The 19,550-nt window shown below is 45.6% G+C and overlaps 1 protein-coding gene across 1 annotated transcript in view; it reads left to right on the top strand.

Moving 5' to 3' along the window:
* The window catches only part of CEP85L (centrosomal protein 85 like), a 415,641-nt gene that overhangs the window by 157,872 nt on the left and 238,219 nt on the right, over positions 1 to 19,550 (top strand). The window lies entirely within an intron of this gene.

The raw sequence follows: 19,550 nt of genomic DNA, 5'->3' as shown, positions 1-19,550 counted from the left end.
TGGCTGTTCTTAACAGCCCAACATGGCCTTCTTTTATTGCTTCCAGGAGAGATAGTTGTGCTTCTCTGCAACAATTGTCAAACCAAGGAGCGCAGTGCTTTTTGTTAGGATTATTAAGAATCTTTTTCGTAAAAAGATGCTTTAAAGATTGAAACAAATCAGTGTGGGCTGCTAAGAGTCTGTCGCCCTCCCCATTCTCGTTTAGCCGGATCATACACTCCATCTGGTTGGCAAGCAGGTTGTAAATGGATGCCAGGTGTTTAGGGGAAGAAATAACAGATTCCCATTTTAGGTTGCGTCTGTTATTAGTTAGGGCCAGCAGGGAGGCATGGATCTTAGAGTAGGGCACATTAAACAAAGGAAAAAGTCCTCTGGTCGATAAGATCAACGGGTCATGATCGCTCTCAATTTGCTTTTGGACCCTCATATCGAACATGTGGCTCCACAGTCGGATGTCAAGAAATATATAATCAATACGACTGCTGTGCCCTCTGCGCCTAAAGGTAGCTTGCAAATTTACATCTGAGCGCGAGCCACCGTTGCAGGCTCGGAGGCCATGGGCTAGTGTGATGTCGGCCAGTAAGCGCACAGATTTATTCAGCCTTGGTCTTTTGTTGGAGACTAGCTGAGGGATGCCCCAATGGGCATCCTCTTCTTTACATATTCCTTGGACTAGAGGGTTAGGTTCGAAAGTGACATTAAAATCCCCTCCAATCAAAACAAAGAAGGAGGGATTGTTTTTAAGAAAACTGTCCAAAATGGACAGGACATCAGGATCAGGGTGGGAGCTCACATTCCTGTTATAGATATTAATTAAAAGTAAAGGTCTCTCTTCAGAAATCATTATTAATAGGACTTGCAAATCAGGGCAACCCGCATCTATTTCTTCTATCTTGCACCTAAGAGAAGTATTGATCCACACAAGCAGCCCTCCCGATGGTCTCCCAGAAGATGACTTGCGTGCTGGAACCCAATAGCTTTTAAAGCCTAGTCTATATTTGGGTTCTAATGCCCACGTTTCTTGGAAGAGGCAAATCAGGTGATCATCAATGAAATTGCCCCATCCTGGGCTTTGTAATTTGCTTTCCAACCCTGCTATATTCCAGCTGAGTACCTTATCGAGATCCTCTGTTTTTATGGACCCTGCTTTATTCTGAGGATATTTCCTACGGGGGGAGGAATTGCTAGGAACCATGCTATTTCCCTCAGGTATATTAGGACCAATAGCTTTCTCGCTATGTGCCTTGTAAACCTCGCTGGATGTGACCCCAGCTATATTTAAATTTGGTAGGTTGGCCATATGGGTGGACCCCAGAATGTGTGGAACAATTGACAGGTACGGAATACATTCCTCGCTGGCTTGGCTCGTGGTGCTTGTGGGTGATCCCTGATTAACAGGATCTGCCAAGGTCGAGGGGGCAACAGAGTTAGAGATGCTGAGGGCAGTAGGGTGAATGTCCTCAGCCTCACTATTGCTCGGAGCCACTTCCGAAAGGTCATCTCCTAGTCAGTCTGTCTCAGAAAGAGATGACGAAGGGAATCTAGGGCCAAGTGCAGGGATAGACTGTGTGTGGATAGCCGGGGGAGCCCCGTATAACGTTGGCAATTGTCTACTCCAAGCTGGATTGGTAGGTGGATAAAACACTTGTAACCTGCAAAGAGAGGCTTTTTCAATTATAGGATAAGGTCTATTAGCGTTTAAAAAGAGCCGTTGGACAAGGTCAGGAGAATTGAAGTTGATAACTATGCAGTCCCCTGAACCGATCTTCGCTAGGGAGCCCACCCACCCACCCACCCTACCCTTCTCACCTTCAGTATTGAGGGTGTCATGGAAAAAGCAACCAATGGATGACCTTGTTTTTAAGTTCGGTAAAAGATTCAGTGGAATGAGGTTTGAGTTCAGGAACATTCGATATAATGAGCACAAAATGACATGATTCTGGTGGTAAATGGAGCACTTTTGGATCTAGCAGACCCCTAATCTTGTCACTCTTCTGGTGTTCTGTTTGCGGGTGCTCCCAAGTGGGGTTGCCATCTCCCAGATTAGTTACTGAGTTATTCCATGGGGCGGTTCCTTTTGAAAGGGGAACTGAGACCATATGGGGCTTATTCATTAAAATACTAGCTGTTTTGACAGAGCTGGGCCAATCTTGGTTTAAAGAGGAAAAAGGGATTTTGGGTATTTGGCCAGTGGGTCTGTTGGCAGTGATGAGGTCATTGTTGGCAAGGGGATGGGATTGAATTTCTACGGGTGGAGCAATTTTTGGTGGCTGGCTATTAATAAGGCTTTCCAATTTGTCCTCAATTGATTGGAGGCGGGTTAAAATAGGAAGAAATAGTTTTGAAAGCTCATCTCTTATGAAATCCCTGGTGTACTCATTAGCATGACACTCATTTGTGTTGTGTAAGGGGATTAATACCGTATCCTTATTAGAAGATTGGGCCAAGTTAGAGGGGCTCAAAGTCCTGGATCGTTTGTTTTTAAAAGCGGGTTCCCTTCGTTTCCTTTTTCCTTTGGTATTAGAATCTGCTAAGGTAAGGGGGCCTTCATTTGAGGGACTCTGAGCCAGCAGAATTGGTGCAGCACGGGTGGTAATTACGATTGGGGTTTCATCCTGATTCTCCTGGGGGATTGTAGAGGGGGAGGAGAAAGGGGTAGTCAGTACAGACTGTAATTCTGTTCGCGGGGGGCTGTTGGGCTGAGCTATCATGAGCTAGGCTGTTGGTTGAAGAAGGGGGGCAGCTAAGCGTCGCTGCACTAACTCTATTTCTTTTTCAAGTTCCCCAACAGCCTTTTGCAGAAAACCATCCAGGGTTTTGTTAGAGTGCTGCTTTCCTTACAACCCACCCCCACGTCGTCGGACCATTATTCTTTAAATCAGGGGCCTTTAGTGAGCCCCCGGCTTATAGGGGTGTGTAGGCCTATGGGACCCAGCCTCTGTCACTATAGCGTGATTAATGAGCTTCTCAGACCCTACTGTTCACAAATCCCAAAGACAAGACCACAGTGAGATGCCCAAAGCGTGTATATATATATATAGCCTGGCCCAACCACTTATCGGGCGCAGACAGGCGCAAAACGGGTAATGAATTTTGGGCTCCTGCCCTTGGGAGAAGACGAATGGTGCCGCCTCCTTCCGCCCTCCAAGAAACGTAATTCAATAAGCAGTTATATGAGGAACTGAAGTAAATTCAACTGAGTACACAGAAAAACCTGCGAGTATCCGGTTTAGGTTGATAGTTTTCCACGTGCTTGATGGGGTCTGGGGCTCTATGGGAGGGCTGCCCACGCACCGAGCAGAGGAACTTAAGATCTCCTTCAGGCAGCCATGGACAAGTTAGCTGTCTGGTCCACGTCTTTGGGTAGATGTCAGGGGGGTGGCCCTGCCCTGCCTCTTCCTGGCAGTGACGGGCCCGCCCTTGGCCCGGGCGGCGGGAGCGCGAAGTTAATTTAAAGGGCTCCTGCCCCGTGACACTCCTCCCGGCAGCAAACAGCGCTTCCCGCGACGGCGGGAGCGCGAAGTTAATTTAAAGGGCTCCTGCCCCGTGACACTCCTCCCGGCAGCAAACAGCGCTTGCAAAGAAACATAAAAATGACGAGTATACTGAACAGAAGAGTCCTCACATGGGCAACACGATAGCTCCATGTGCCACGAGCCAATCCTTTGAAAGGAAACTACAGGTTAGATGGTATTACGTCAGAAACGAGTCCGCAAAAACCTATGGTGCCTATTAACCACAAATTAGAGATGAGGTTTCATGGCATCCTTAGTAGTAAGGAGTGGGCTCTTATAATTGGTTTGTAATACTCGTTCAGTACCCTGGCATCATTACAAAAAGTAAAAAAATAGAGATATCGCTCTCTCTTTCAGAAGGGCCTTAATAGACTCCGGCTCAATAAGAGTTCTGGTTTGCTCATATTACCACAAATCTTATTTATTTTTTGTATAGAACAGCCCTGGGATCTGAAGTGCATGTTGAAGCTGCAAGCAATCTCAAACTACTAAGGTGTTGAAACTTGTCTCCAGCTTTGTCCAGATCAATGAACATAACAATTGCGGACAGAGTTTAAGTCCTCTATGTAAGAACAATTAGGCAGGACAGTCAACAGTCTTCTTAAAAGCATATTTTTAGCTCTTTGTAAGCTACTTATGCCGCATTGCCCCACAAACCCACAGGCCGACATTTACTAGTATAAATTTCCAACATCGAAGAGGTTTCAAACATAATTTGGAGGTAACCCTAAATACTGCTTCTGTGGACCTATCAAATTGCTATTATCTAACACTGGGCAGATGATGCCTGCGAAAGACTGAATCCATTAGGATCCCCTGATATAAAAAGGTGGGCACTTAGCCAGTCTGGACACCACGAAAACTATGGGGGACAGGTTTTTACAGCTCTAAGACTGCAGACCACAGTAAAGGATCCAATTGGTCCATGAAGTGAGCAAATGAATCAAGTAATTTCCGTAGCCCATTAATTGTTCTTGCCATTAAGACTGCATCATCAGCTTAGACCAACCCTGGAATTTGGCTTGTGCCCAACTGCGACATATCCTGTCCATTAGCCACGAGAAACATCTAAAAATCAATAATATAAAAAGAGGAATGGTGCCAGCACACCTCCTTGCCCCACACCCCTCTCAATCTTAAACGAGTCAGTACACTCCTTTGGGGCCGAAGCAGACCATGGGAGAGACATTGGAAAGTGCAGTTGTCTTAAATAATAGTTGGTCCCTCCACTCCCTATGACAGCATAATGGACCAATGTTTTTGGGCGATTGACACAGTCAAATGCATTACTTATATAATCGAAAGCAATGCGTAACAGAAAAAAACAACTTTTTGGGCTACTGTGTACTTTTTTAGCAAATACAGATTCCAGCACAGTTCAACAGAGCCCAAACCAAGCCAAGAAGGAAACTGCAGTTCAGTGGGAACAGAGTTTTCCTTAGTCCTGCTTTCTAATTTCACCACCAAAATTCTACCCACAACTTTAGTTATGGGAGATGGCTCTGCTCTATCACTTATTCTAAAGATTGGAACAATAATGGACTGGGACCAAGACACAGGGCAAGTTACTCCCAGCAGTGGCCATCGGAACATTTCAAAATTGGTGCCCAGAGATTAATGTAGGTTTTATATATATCCATCTGCACTCAGTCCAAGCTAAGGGGCTTTCCTTTTGGGCTCCTTGCAGGATATACAAGAGTAGAAAGAAACTGAAGGCAGACAATAATGATCCCCAGGCCCCTTATGCAAGCTTTCCTTGCCTGCAGTGCTTTATTATACCCTACACCAGTGGTTCCCAACCTTTTGCGTTCTGTGGACCCCCACTTTATCAATACTGGCACCCAGGGACCCCCACTGAATCATTATTGGAATCTGGGGACCCCCCAATGAGTCATTACTGAAAGCTGGGGACCTATTCTGTTAATATTATTAAATCTTCTAAGCAGCCGCGGACCCCCTGAGGAGGCTTCGCGGACCCCCAGGGGTCCCCGGACCACAGGTTGGGAACCACTGCCCTACGCTTCAGGCTTATATCTAGTTGATTTTCTGGTATCATCTCAAGGACAGTCTTAGGGTTTCTGTGTTATCGACCCAAACAGAATCGAACCAGCTACTCTGCTTGGTCTTCAGGGAACAGTGACTTGGCAGAACTACAGACCAAGTCAAAAGATCTTGAGTGCTGAAGCATCTGCACCACCATCCAAGCAGATCACAAACTGCATTATTTCCAGACAATATATCAGATAATAGATGTGTGGGGTTCACGTTCCTCCATTTTGACAGCACTGCTTTGTTTTTAACAACTTGAAGCTCTGCTGTCCCATCAGTGGTAGTTGAAGACCTTTTACCCAAACATATGCACATTGATAAAGGATTATGGTCGCTTGCACAATTCACTATGACCATAAAATTGTCATTGGTGACAAGTCCTTAGAAAATAAGATTAAGTCAATAGTGCTGGATGCTCCCTTTCCTATGAACGTGGGTACCAAAGGAGAAGAAGGAGAAACACATCGGAGGCAAGAACCAGATTATACTCAATCAAAACATTATTCAGTGCATTGCCATTAGAATTGTGATAAAAGTGAAGTGGGTCCTCGCCGCAAGTATTCAACACTCCAAAGATGGCATTAAATGTAAATAACAAAGGCGAGCCTTAAAATCACCAGCCCATAAAATAGAAAAATATTTGCCATTAACATCTGTGTATTTCCTGAGATCACAGTCTAGTGCAGTGGTTCCCAACCTTTTGACTTCAATGGACCCCCCCTTTGTCAGTAATGGAACCTGGGGACCCCCACTGAATCATTATTGGAATCCGGAGGACCCGCCTCCACCCCTGTGAGTTATTACTCTAAGCTATGGACCTAATCTGTTAAAATTATTAAATGGTCTAAGCACTCACGGACCCCCTGAGGAGGCTCTGCAGGCGCCCAGGGGTCCCCGACCAAAGGTTGGGAATGACTAATCTAGTGCATTTATGATCTTGGTATTCTGGTGATCGAGCATGTTGTTATAAAAATGTATCACCAGTGTATTGTGGAGGCCATCTATCTCTATGCAGTGCAATTGATAAAATAGGGACATAAGAAATAACTATGAGGCTTTCCCTGGTACCAAAACCAAAATTAAACTCGACAGCCCTCCCTCATCCTTCCTGCTTTTGATGGAGTAGCTGGAGTATCAAATGTACATTAACCGTCCACATGACATTTATGGAGGGCTTAAGTCCAATACATAGAACATTTCTGAACAAATATGACACATTCTAGATTATTTAGTGTGCGGTTGGATGCCAGCCACATTCCACGAAGCAAAATTAGTTACATCAGAAGTAGGGCAATTCATAGCAGCAGCATCAGGAACAACATCCACATAATCACTAGAAACAGGAAGGTAAATAGATAGGCAGACAGCTTGACCAGAAATCACAGCCTCCCAAAAGCAATAAAAGTTCTGAAGGGTTCCATGCACAAGCCGGTCATTCTCTTCCAGTCAGTCAAGAGGGGCAAAACTGTTTGAGGTTGTAAAATTAAACACCAGTGTGCTTTATAGAGACATTGCTGTCTATGTAGAAAGCCCTGCCTCCTCTTCCTCAAGGGCATTCTGGGCCTTGAAGTCCTGCCCAAACAAAAGTCAACGCATGCAGGGGGAGGAAACTTATCAGGAGGCCACCATTCTGCCAAAGGCCAATGAATATATGTGCAATATGGGAGACTCTGTGCCCTTTCATCCAGAGCACAAGATGCAGATAGACGGCATTTACCCACTTTTTTCACAGGGTGGACGCCGTCTACCCTGCCAAGAGGCTGGACCCCAGAAATTAGCCAAACTTGTCCTGGTATAATTTAGACACAGGACATGTTCAGCAGCGTCTGCACCTTGTCTGCTTTCCTTAGGAGCAGCATTGTGCAGGCAGGAGGATTCCATCTGGGCCCATAACAAGAGCCAAAGTAAAAGGGCCATCAGGAGTTTTCTGGCTGTACCTTTCAGGAGCCTCACACTTAAATGCAATAGAGGGGAAACAAAGGCACACAGCTTATCACTTCATAGGTAGTTGAGAGAGGCACTCTTTTGACTATTCAGTCCCTGTATATAAGACGTATGCATGCACTGTAAGAATTTCAGATGTGTTGGGCTATACCAATATTTACACAAATTACAATATAAATATCACTGTGTTGGTTTATTTATTTTACAGTGCTATAGTGCTACTAATCCAAATGCAGGGTGTTGGAGCACATTACATCACACGTACACATTGTACATAGAGAATAAATCGTCTGTGTAAATCAATGTAGAGGATGTGTTCCAGAAGACAGTGAGAGTTGCAAGGTGGAGGAGCCACATGTCCTTTATAGCTCACTGTGCTACATTACAAGGATTACAAATTATGAACTGCAAGTAACAAAAAGATCTCTAAATTAAAAGCAATAATCCATTTACCTACTTACATAAAATAAAAATCTGTTACCTGCATATTACATAATGTGGTTTGCAGGAGACATATTAACTCTCTGATACGTTGATGCAAAACTGGGACTAGACAAGACACAGATCTCTTCAGCAAATACAGTAACCTTCAGAGTTATTTTACCATTATTATTATTCCCTGAGATTTACTGGGCGCACACATATCTCTGCAGCAGGTGCCTTAACCCCATGAGATATTTTAAAACGCAGGATTTGCAACCAATTAAGAAGAACAGATTTATTGCCACGAGACCTTGTTGCCAATTTCTTTGAGGCAGGGTTTATAAAAATAAATGTAGAAGTTGAGGCCCAGCTTTTGTGTTGGGGTTGCGTCACATTTTTTTCCTGGATGGTGGTGTCCTGGCCCCAGCAAAACTGTTTGGCATACAACTTGATGGACTTGTTTTTTCTATTTTCCTTTGCGACACAGCACAGTAGCGACATGTTTACCAAGTAAACTAAATAACATTTAAAGTCAAACATGCACGCAGTGCAGCTGGTCTTCATTCCCCAGCATTCAAACCACCATTCCCCAAACATTGGGATGGGAGTGCATGCCGCCTGTCATTCCACAAACCATGTGTGTGCGCCTACAGTATGCAAACAACGTGAGGCAATCTGTGTGAAGGGGAAGCGGGAACCTCCGCCGAGCGACAGCCGTTCCTCGAAGGCTGGAGCAGGTTTATGTAATGTGGGTGTGACTTCGGAAGGAGGTGCGTGGATTGCAAGGACCCGAGCAGGATGTGCAACGTACTGTAACCTCCGATGCACGTACAGGGCCCATTAGACTGATGTCGCCCCGTGCTGGAAATACACAATACAGATATCACGAAAACTACCAGCTCTGGAAGCAGTTAGTACTTGGATGCCAGTGTGTATTGCTGTGTTCCCGCCATTTTGTTGGGCGTGACCTGAAACGGTGTTCTTGCAAATCTAAGTGGCTATAAATTACTTTCAACAAAAGAGGCGCAGTCTTGTGCTGAAATATTTAAATACGACGTTAGTAGAAATCCGCAAGACTGTGTGTGTACTGCTTGATGCAGATTTTGTTACTTGAAGTAAAACTCTTTGTCTTGGTTAGGCGAATTGACAGAAATGGAGGCCTGTACAATTTACCTTATCTTTCTTCATTTGAGAGGAAAATTTGAGATCCTTCTCATGTTGTGCTATTGTGAAGCCTGCTTTCGAGAATATCTTCCATGAGAGAAAAACATGCCAATAATAATTAAGCTTCAGCATATCTGATTTGCAACTTCAGTTGTAGGACATCTGTGCTCATATTCTAGATAACATTTTTAAGCCTGACCAAAATTTGAATTGCTCTGAAGTAATTTCGGGAATTTTGAGTTACTCTTTTGACGAGAAATTACTGAAACTTAGACATTTTACGCCTGTTCGCTTATGTGTTTTTGGCCCAAACATCCTACCACAAGAGCACATGAATGACACACGTAGTGAGCATGAGCAGAAACAGCTGGTCATGTTCTATTGCATGAACTGCTGCATTAGTGCAAAATGCATTGGCTGGCCCATTGTGGACGCCAGAGCAAGGGTGCATTTTATACTAGGAAAAGAAAGCTAAATGCTGTCCTACGCTGCTCGCGTAATTCTGTAGATGCATGTAATTTTGCATAATTGCGTAACAGCAAATTACACGTGTTACGTACACCCCTAATTATTTTATTAATTGTCAGTGCTTAATTTGTAAAACAATAAGTACCTGGGCCCAAAATCTTGCTTAGGAGCCCGTGGTTGGCACTACGCGTATCAGGAGTGCTGAATACCAAAGCTGCGTAGTATTCATTCCACCTCATTCCTCTTTCATCCACCAACAGACACTCCCTGCTCCTTTATCTCACTCTTGTAGGTTCTTTTTTCACCCCTGCTTACTTCCCTTTGTCACTGTTTTTACTTCTTTCTTTTCCTCTTTTTTTCCCGTTTTTGTTTTTTTCCCCTCTCTTACTATGGATGAAAGTCTGATCAGAAGCATGTGGACAAATAAGTGCTGTTCCTCAAAAGTGAGTGCCACTGGGCCCCACCTGCAACCATGGATCACATTAAGTACTGTTCATTACCTCCCGTCCCTCCCTCGCCTTCCTTTTAACCAATGAGGCCTCCCGCCTCCCCCTAGACCCTCCCTTCCCCTTTCAAACCCCCCCCCCCACCCTTATCCCCTCCTGTTCTTTTGTCTAGCCCACGCTAGACGTATTTCTTTTTCCTTTCTCACCTGCACGGCGGGGCCTGGAGGTCATCGAAGGAGGCACTCCTCGGGACGCGGAGCTCCGCGAGGAGTGCTATGGCTGGGGCGCGGCTTGTACGAGCAGCATGGCTGCTCGAGAGGCGTGTTCTGGGGGCCGGCTGACGGGGTCAGCCGGCCCTCTGTGGCTGGGGCGTTGGTTTCCGGTTTTCCACGCCTCGGAGCCGCGAGGAGCCGAGGACCTTCATGTTTGTGATGCAGGTAGGACGGGCGTTCGGCCCGTGGTTTTTTATGGATTTTAGAAGGATGTTGCCGTTTTAGGGATTGGTGGAGCCCTGTTGGGGGGAGGACCATGGTCCCATATATAGGCAGTTTTTTGGGAATGAAGTCAGTGTGATTTTGTGGTTTACCATGCCGAAAGCTGCAGCAAAGAGACGTAGGATTGTCTCTTCTTCCTCCTCGGAGGAGGGAGGTGAGGATAGCATGGCTCTTCCTGAGAACCCTCAGGTTCCTGACAGAGGTACTCCCCTCATGTCTAGAGAGGAAGTGCAGGATATGATTGAGGTAGCTGTTACCAGGGCACTGCTAACAGGCGTGGCCAGGTCTGGTCAGGCTAAGCGTGCGCTCTCATCGGTAGCGGCAAGGAAATCCTCATCAGAGAGTGAGGATGAGGCCCCATCGATGTCATCTGGGGGAAAATATGTTTCCAGAGAAGAAATGTGGGATGTGATGGCACATGTTCGGGACAATTTGGGTTTCCCAGTGTTTCAACCTACAAACTCGGATTCTCATTTATTTCCTCAATATCAGACACCTTCGAAGTTTGCCATGCCTTTCCAGGGACCTGTGAAGGATATGGTGTTTCGTGAGTGGAAGGATGTGGAGAAGGCTCAGGTTCCTCGATTCCTTCAGAAACTTTACTTACTTGAGGGTGAGGAGGTTTTGCCTCCTTCTATTCGCCTGGACTCTATTTTGGCTACTCTGATTGGCAAGACGGCAGTCAATCCGGAGGATTGTGTGCCTACGGATGCCATAGACCGTAAAGTGGATTCGGGTCTTAAGAGGGCTTTTGCTGCGGAGAATCTAGCGCTGAAGGCAGGGATTTATTCTGCTTATGCGTCACAGTCATTGGTTCAAGACTTTGATAAACTGGCGGTAGCTGTACAGGAAGGGGCGGAGTGTTCAGAGCTCCTGGCTGGCAGGGAGCAGCAGGCCAGATTGTTGGCTGATGTGTCTTCAGATGTGGTCCGTACTTCGGCTCTGGCATCCGGGTCTTTGATTGGGGCTCGTAGATCCCTCTGGTTGCGTTTCTGGAAGGCTGATCCAGGGGAAAAGGCGGCCTTGTTGAGACTGCCGTTTGAGGGCCGTAACCTGTTTGGAGATCAATTACCATCCATGCTTTCCAAGGCATTTAAGGAGAGGAAGCATGCCTTACCTTATAAAGGGGGCTCTTCTTCGAGTAAAGGGTGGAAGAAGCGTTCCAGATCTTCTCCTTCTAGGGATGCTAAATCCTTTTCATTTAGGAAACAGCGTTTTCAGCCGCGTTTTTCGCCTAAGAAGTCTGCTCCTGCGACCCGGGGTGGTTTCAAGAAGGGGTCCTGACAATCACTGTGGGCCTGGCAGAGGGCCGGTTGGGGGAAGATTGAGTCACTTTCTTTCAGCTTGGGAGGACAGTGTAACCGATCATTGGGTACTAGACATTGTGTCCAATGGTTATGTCATAGATTTTGTTGTGGTTCCTCCAGATTCAGGGGTTCGTCCCACTCCTCTGCCTTCAGAGGGGTCACGGAGAAGGGCATTATTGGACGGAGTGCGAGACTTACTGGTCAAGGGGGCCATTTCCCACGTTCCGCTAGACGAACGGGGTCAGGGCACTTATTCGGTCTTGTTTCTTGTGCAGAAGGTTTCAGGGGGATTTCGACCAGTGCTCAATCTAAAGGAGGTGAATACCTGGATCAGGACAGTGCATTTCCACATGCTGTCCATTCAGACTATTTTTCCATTGGTCAGGCAAGGGGAGTTTCTGGTGTCAATGGATCTGCAGGATGCTTACCTACACGTGCCTGTGGCAAGATCCTCTCAAAAGTTCCTGAGGTTTGCTGTGGGTCGGGACCATTATCAGTTTTGCGTTCTGCCTTTCGGTCTAAAATCTTCTCCTCGAATTTTCACAAAGGTGCTGGCTCCTCTAGTGGCTTTGCTTCATTCAGAAGGGGTGTTTCTGCATCCTTATCTAGACGACATTTTGATTCATGCCCCATCACGAGACCTTTTGCAGAGGCAGGTGGTCCAAGTTCTGGGGGTCCTGCAAAACCACGGGTTTTTAATCATTTGGGAGAAGTCAAACTTAGTGCCGTCCCAGGATCTGGTTTTTCTGGGGGCTCGGTTTCAGACTCTTCTAGGGTTGGTGACTGTGTCAGAAAAAAGGTTGGGTGTACTCCAGGCTTTGGTAAAGAAGGTATTGTTACTGTCTGCTCCCCGAGCTCTTCTATGGTTGCGTCTGCAGGGTCATTTGGCGTCGGTGATCTTTCTGGTGCCTTGGGCACGTTTCCATCTCCTGTGCTTGATGACTTGGTTCTTGAGAAGGTGGGCACCAGGGTCCAGTTCTCTGAAGGACAGGGTTACAGGGTCCGGATTGATTCGCAGGGAGTTGCAATGGTGGTTGGAGGCAGCCCACCTGAGGGTTGGGGTTTCTTTATCACCTCTGAGACCCGTGGTGGTAACGACGGATGCCAGCCTCTCAGGATGGGGGGCATGGATGGAGTCGGCTCAGATTCAGGGGTTTTGGTCCCCTCGGAGGCGAGTCGGTCTTCGAATTGGCGCGAATTGCGGGCAGTATTCCTGGCTCTGGTCCATTTCCAGGATTCCCTGAGGGGGTCGGCGGTTCTGGTTCGCACGGACAACTTAGTGGCCAAGGCTTATGTCAATCGGCAAGGGGGGACCAGGTCGAGGGCTCTGTTCAATCTAGTCAGGGAGATTTTTGTGTGGGCTCAGGAGTGGGTTCCTTCTCTCAGGGCTACGTACATTCGGGGGGTGGTAAATGTTCGAGCGGATCTGCTGAGCAGAGTGATTCCTTCCTCCCAACTTTTCTCTCTCCGGAAGTCTCTATTTCAGCATCTGGTTCGGCTTTGGGGTCTTCCAGTGCTGGATGTGTTTGCGTCAGTAGGGAATGCGAAAGTGAAGCGCTTCTGCTCCCGGTTTCGGTGTCCCCAAGCATGGGAGGTGGACGGGATGTCATGTCCTTGGATGTCATGTCATGTATGCGTTCCCTCCTTTTCAACTACTCAGGGCATTTCTGTTACGAGTAAGGGATCTGGGGTCCAGGGTTATCCTAATTGCGCCTCTTTGGCCGAGAGCGAATTGGTTCCCATTGTTGATGCTGATGGCAGAGGGGAGGATGTGGCCTCTGCCTCTTTGTCCGTCTCCCATGGAGTTTCCCTGCCTCCCAGTGGGGTCATTGAGGAGGTTACACTTGACGGCCTGGAAGTTGAACGGAGGGGGTTGACAGGTCTAGGGGTGCCGGTGGCTTTGAGTTCTACCTTGCTGGCGTCAAGGAGACGTTCCACTTTGCTTTCTTATGTTAGGCAGTGGAAGGTGTTTTCGTCTTGGTGCTTAAGTCGTAAGTTGGATCCTACCTGCGCTTCTATCTTTGAGGTGATGCAGTTCCTGCAGGATGGTGCTCATTTAGGGTTGTCAGTGGCATCTCTTCGGGTACAGTGGGCGGCTATTCAGGCATTCAGAGGACCATGGCGTAATCTTCAGGATGAAGGGCGATTGATGCCTAGATTTTTTCAAGGGCTTGTTAATTTATTTCCTCGCCCGGTACGTTCTTTTCCTTCACGGGATCTGTCCTTGGTTTTGGATGTGTTGACGGAGGCCCCTTTTGAACCGTTGGGGGACTGTGATTTGCGACATCTATCTTTGAAGGCGTTCTTTTTGGTAGCCATTACTTCGGCTCGTCGGTTGGGGGAATTGGGGGCATTGGCGTGTTCCTTTCCTTTTTGTAAGATTTTTCCCGATAGGGTGGTTCTGGTTCCGGTTCCGTCTTTTATTCCTAAAGTCAATTCTTCGTTCCATTCCCGGCAGGAGGTCATTCTTCCTTCATTTTGTCCGAATCCCTCATCAAGGGAGGAGGTCCGTTTGCATTCGTTGGATGTATGTAGAGTTTTGTTGGAGTATCTGCGGGTGGTGGCTCCTTTTCGTAAAGGGGATTCACTGTTTGTTAATTTTGGTCCGGCTCGCAAAGGTGAGAAGCCTTCCACGGCTTCCTTGAGTCGGTGGGTTCGATCTTTAATTCTGTTGGCCTATTCCTTGAGAGTGGTGGTTCCTCCTCTAGGGATTCAGGGGAGATCTACCAGAGGCATGGCGGCTACGGTGGCAGAGCTTCAGGGGACTTCGGTGGTGGAAATTTGCAGGGCCGCCACTTGGGCTTCTCCTTCGACGTTTGTGCGTCATTATAGGCTGTCTGACTTGGGTAGTTTGGAGTCGGTGCTAGGTCACCGGGTCTTATCCTCTATGAGATCATGTTGAGGGATGTTCTTGGTGCAGGATATTAAATAAAGGTCTTGCAACTCGGTGTCCGTCTCCTGTGTATTTTCTTGCTATGTCTCATTGGTTAAAAGGAAGGCGAGGGAGGGACGGGAGGTAATGCTTCCATTTTCTTACGATAATGGCATTACTCCTAGTCCTACTCCCTCGCCTTCCTTTTCCGTTCCCTCCCAGTACGGACTGTCCGAGTTGCGGCTTAGGCTTGGTTTTTGTACAGGAGGGGATAAGGGTGGGGGGGGGGGGGGGTTTGAAAGGGGAAGGGAGGGTCTAGGGGGAGGCGAGAGGCCTCATTGGTTAAAAGGAAGGCGAGGGAGTAGGACTAGGAGTAATGCCATTATCGTAAGAAAATGAAGCACTGTATGGGAGTGTGTATTCATATACCTCTTTTCTGTATATTTAATGGTGGAGTTCATTTGGTTGATTGTGCTACAAAAACTCATAGTTAAGGGGTAGAGGATAATCATGAAATATAGTTTTGATCCAGTGTGAGTTTAGATTCAGTATGATTTCTTTGCGCTCAGCTAATTAGTCTCTAAGCATTGGTTTTAATTAGTTAATAAGTAGCCCATAGCACTCAAAGCTTTACCATTGCGCATTGTTTAAATTAGCAACCTCTTCCAGAAAGCAAAACAAAACCTAATTGCAATCAGGACATTTTGTTGGCTGAACATTGCAGGGCAAGCTTCAAAAACTTTCCCGGATTACCTATTAACTATTGCTTAAAGGTCCATTCTTGAAAGCTGAGCATTTTAATTGCAAGCAGCGCCCATTGTTAGCATTGCCTTACTGGAAACAATTTTAAAAATATATTTTACAGACCGTATGTGCTTCATAACAAAGCAAAGCCTGCTTTCTCTAAAAGACGTTTTTCCTAACTACATAATTAAATACTTAATGGTCCCAAAATAAACATGTAATATAAAAATATGTAACAGAATTTGTGTTCCTCTGGTGCATCTCTGACTCTCTTATAGTGTGGATATCTTCATATAAATGCAAATGTGCATAGTGTAATGTGATATCTAGTACTACTGTTGAATGTGGGGATGGTTTGTGACTCGTGAGGAAGCCTCATGCGAGTCATGATGCTCTTCCCCTCCCTTAACGTTGGTAATAGAATATAATACTTTGGGCATCTGTATACATGGTTTATGCCATTTCATTTGTTTTCAATGTGTACTTGTTTTAACAAATGTGTTTAACGAAATTCAGGATGCAAGGGATTTCCATTTGCACAGCAAATGAAAATCACACTCAAGAGATTTCAGTGACTAATAGGGGAGATGTTACCTTGTATAAAGCAATGGCTACGTGGAAAAAAAAGTGTTTTCATCAGTTTTTAGTACTCCAGGAATAAACCCGAATATGACTTGTGCGCTGTAGTAAATGTGTGAATGTTCGTTTATGAGTACATATGCTCTAAATAGCGCGTGATTGGGTGCCGTTATAAGAGAGAAGCTGTTATGGTCCATTAATGCCATAGGACCAAAGGTTGGGTGTTTTTCTTGACCATTGAAAACATGCTTTTGTTATGTCCATTTATGTTACATACTTATTTCGATTCAGTTTTTAGGAAAATATCTTATTATCAAACAGATTTGTAAATAAAAAAATACAATAGTAGATTAGAATATTTGGTTGCCTGCTGTAAAAAGAAAATAAAAGTTTATTTTTCAGATGGTGGGGTCAAGTGAAAACCTGTTTTGATTTCTAAGAGGCACTCAAGCTGCTTTCTGTAAGGTATCAATAACAATGGGCCATGACTGCAATTAGACTTTAGAATTTTGGGAGACGGTTGACTAACTGATTACATAATTGGCATTCACCACCCACCCGGGTCACTGGGCACTGATGAATGCTGATTAAACAGGCAATAGTTAATGTCCGCAGTGTTTCTGGTCGTCATGCTTTAAACACAATGTCATGCTTAGGTGCCTTTCTAGCACAGTTTATCTAAAATATTTGCAGGTGTTACATCATCCCTGAAAAATATGGCTTTTGAGGATGTATCTGTCTATTGGTGGAATAAAAGCTGCCACGTATGAGATATTGAGTTGGTTTTGCTACTTGAATCAGTAGAGTGCTCCCAGGCCTACTGCCCCCTCTCGGCATGAAGAGGATCATACTCCTAGGCTTTGAGGCTGTCCATTTGGCTGGATGACACGTGGGTTAAATGAATAAAAGGGCACTTTTAAAGGCACACGTACTCTTAGCTGATTCCGTGGCATAAAACTTGCCTATAAGAAGTCGGGAATCCCCACATTCTCACCAAACAGCCCGAATTCCTTGCTTCCTTCTGGCAGGCCGTGGCCTTTCCGTGTTTCCACGGAGAGCGGTGGTGGGGGCTTAAACTCATAAACATGCCCAGAACGCTTCGTTTGACCTCTGCTGGCGGAAGGTGAGAGAGTGTCAGCAGAACCCGTGGCCACGAGGACGTGTCCCGTGAGCTTTTTGTGGTGCTCGTTGCTCTGTCAGAAACCGTTGTGAAGCAGCACCGGCCTCAAGGTGTTCCTTGGCAGGAGTAAGCCGAGCATTAAGTCGGAGTCCCGGCACCATGTGTTCTGGTACATGTGCGCCTGCTTTTATAATCAGAAAGGCAGAACATGAAGTGCAAGAAATGCATATGTAATAAAAACAGATAAGCACCAACTGCTTTCTCTGACACGCGCCACTGCCATTTGAAAATCGTTAACAAAACATTTTACACAACTTTCTCGGATATCTTTACACGTTTTGTTAAACAACTGAGGATGCGCTTACCTTCTGTTTCATCCACTGAAAATACTTAGGGTCCTCTTCCAAACCCTTCGTCGGACAGGTGCAGTCCTCCTATTTTCAAGGAAAGCTGTGCATTGGATAAAGTCTTGGTACCTTTCCGGGAAACCTGAAAATGGTTAATGGACTGTGGATTGTAGCAAGACGTGTAGAATGGTGAGCAGGCTTTCTGTAAACTTCAAAACCAAAACGTTGGGGAACATTCAGACGCTCTCAGGAAGACACAGTTTGTGCTCAAGGGAGGCACAACTGGTGCTGCTTGGCACGTGTAAGATGTCGCTGCCGAGATGTTGGGAGGGGGTTGTCCAGAAATCCAAAAACGTTTTGGGCAAACATTTGTCCACCAAAGCCCCTTGCCTGGCAAATTGTGAAATTTGATTTTCCCTACCTTCGAGACTCATGCAGGGGGCAGGGAAGTGCACGTTGTTTCATCCACCCTAACAATCTGAAATGAGGCCTCCATTTGTACTGCAGTCATTGTAGATTACACCATCCACCGACTCCTTAACGAGTATTTATGAAATACAGCCAGTATTATCAATGTTATATCTTTCCTGTATAGCGCAAATGTCTGCAGTCACATTGCTTCTTGGCGCATAATCCATGCCATAACAGAAACAAGCACTTGCTTAAACGAAATATCACAGCTATGGGATTAGGTGGATTATTTTCTGTGAGGTTTTGTATACTTTCACTTTCTGTGGTGTCCAACAAAAATTCGCCTTTCTGCTATGTAATCAGCCACCTCAAAAGTCAGCCACTGTGTAGCCTCCTTAGGTTGTAGTAACCTTTGGACAGAGGGGAATCCGAATTTTGAACTCTGCTGTCTAAAGAGGGGAAAACCTTGGAGGGCCTTCATTCTGCTCGCCGATTTTTACTTCATGGTTTGGAAATTGCTGGGCAGTTAGGAATAATTCCAACCCACGCAGGAGGGCACATTTTTTTGTTTACCAAGATTTCCTACATTTTTTGGTTCTGACAATCGTCACACAATATACTGTTTGTTGTACTCACTAGGTCCAGGTGATTACACATGCAGCAGCAGTGTTGTCTGAAGCTGACTTCCTGGTGTAGCAAGTTGTTTAAAATGACAATTTTCAACACTGGAAGAGATGTGTGACCCTATTACACTGGCAGAGTGGAGTGTTCCAGTGGTGGGATCCAGGGAGTGCAGATGTCTTGTTCCTGCAGGTAGTACACTTGAATTTTGGGGTAGCCAAGTGGTGGGCGTCACAGAGCAAGTGGCCGTATTGAAATGCGGAAGACTGTCAGGGATAAATGATGACCTTGGATGACTCTCAAGAAAAGGTGATACATTTGTAGAAAACCCTTTTACGACAGAGAGACAGTCCTATGGTTAACCTAAAGAAGAGACAGAGAAGGCAGAGCAGGGGACGAGTGGAAATGATGAGCACCTTCACAAAAGGGGGGCAGGAGTAAGTAATAATTTTTAAGTAAGTAATAATTTATTGTACAGATAATAAAATCCAATACAACTAATCAAGACAAAAGGAAAAAATAAATAATAAAAATATAATAATAATCAAAAACAAATGCCCTCAAGAACTGAGTTCAAACTAAAAGCACACCATAAATTGTGCATGCAACATATTAAAAACTTTATGAAACAATACAGTACAATACTGGCCACCTGACCCAAAGCCCCAATAGACACAGGCTAATACACATAGGCACAGCCCTAAAGTGCATGGTGCATAAAATAATAATTTCACTGAACATCATCAAATACCGATAAAATTCATCGTCCTAACCAATAACTGGCAAAATGGCAAGAGCATGGAAAAATATGGCAGGAGTAGTCGAGCACACCAATGATGGGACATTTGCATTACTCCATCTTTCTCAAGACCAGACTTGTGATCACTGTTTTGACTGAGTCAATAAGAGGTGCGGACCAGGCCAGTGGATATTGAGGAGCTCGAAGCTCACAGAGTTGCTATGAAGGAACACTCAGTTGTAAGGCTAAGTGTGATGGGATAATGGTGTAAGGCAGAGGTTTTTAACCTTTTGACTTCAGTGGAGCC

The sequence above is a fragment of the Pleurodeles waltl genome, chromosome 5 (genome assembly GCF_031143425.1).
Source record: "Pleurodeles waltl isolate 20211129_DDA chromosome 5, aPleWal1.hap1.20221129, whole genome shotgun sequence".
Classification (NCBI taxonomy): Eukaryota; Metazoa; Chordata; class Amphibia; order Caudata; family Salamandridae; genus Pleurodeles; species Pleurodeles waltl.
Note: the sequence above shows the minus strand (reverse complement) of the source record. Positions and strands in the feature narration are given on the sequence as shown.